Source organism: Seriola lalandi, unplaced genomic scaffold (genome assembly GCF_002814215.2).
Source record: "Seriola lalandi dorsalis isolate HSWRI2012SDOR001 ecotype SW California unplaced genomic scaffold, Sedor1 jcf7180002053625, whole genome shotgun sequence".
In the NCBI taxonomy this organism is placed as follows: domain Eukaryota; kingdom Metazoa; phylum Chordata; class Actinopteri; order Carangiformes; family Carangidae; genus Seriola; species Seriola lalandi.
Window position 1 is genome coordinate 13,545 of NW_019524178.1, and position 1,250 is coordinate 14,794.

Below are 1,250 nucleotides of genomic sequence, written 5' to 3' on the forward strand. Positions count from 1 at the left end.
CTGTTTATCCAGAGTCTTATTAAATATAAACCATTTGTGTGTCATAATGCTGTGTGAAGTCTGCGAGAAGCTCAAGTGTTTTGTGGAGTCAAACTGACCTTTGAACTTTGACCAATAAAGTCTAATCAGTTTGTGCCACATTTGAAGAGTCATCAAGGCACTACTGAGATATCGTTATTTACATTTTGTGGCATTTTAGTGAGAACAAGTGTTTCTTTAGCTTTGCTAGTTGCAACTTTACTTCATTTCTACTGTTCCATGTGAGACAACTTTCATTCACTCGGCTTGTCTTGTGCGGTGGAAAAAGAGCTTTTGGTTTCATGTTTTAAAATGGGGGGGTTAATGAGTCAAGTGAGTCAGTCTGTCTGTGGGCTGGAAGAAAAAGAAAGAGATTAAAAGCTCCATAGAGCTACGGATGTATGATGATTCTCAGTGGCATCAGCACTATGAGAGACGCTTTCAAAATACAGTTTATCACTACTGCAAAAACACAGTTCCTGAAACTAGGGCCCTGTTTGTCAAAGCTCCACACACACAAACCAAAACCATATACACAAAATACAAAACATCCTACATCTCAAGCACTACATCAAAAACCAAATAAACTCTTCTAAAAATGACACTTTAGCTTCCAAACTTTACACCCAAACACCAAATATATAGATCTTTCCACCGCCAACTGCACACGACTGTGCTACATCTAAAAGTTTTCACATTTCTACTTTTCTCATGATATACAGTATGATATATGCGTATTAAGTATAAAAACACTATTACTGTATGTTTGACATTTTTCATTTGTAGCATGCTGTAAATATGAACACAAATGAAATGGGGAAACAAAATCTCTTTATTCTCAACACTGATTTGAAGATGACATGTACATACTGTACTGTAAAATACAGTAGGCCTGTACAGTATTGCAGTTACTCTCTATCCTGTCTCTGATGTAGATCAGGCCACAGCACCTAATCAACATCACAAGCGATGTCCTGTCCGGCCAAACATCGGGGGAAGAATCGTCTTGAGTGGCGTATCCAGCCCTGGCATGCCTCCACATCAATGTCAGCACAGGCCTCTTCCATTGCCTGGATGAGAGTTGCACGTTGGAAGGGTTAACGGTCATAAACCTTCCAACGCCATGCTGAAAAGAGCTCCTCAGTAGGGTTCAGGAAAGGAGAGTAAGGTGGAAGGCGGAGAACTTGAAACCGTGGGTGATTGTTGAAACGATCTTGGACCAGAAGAGCCCG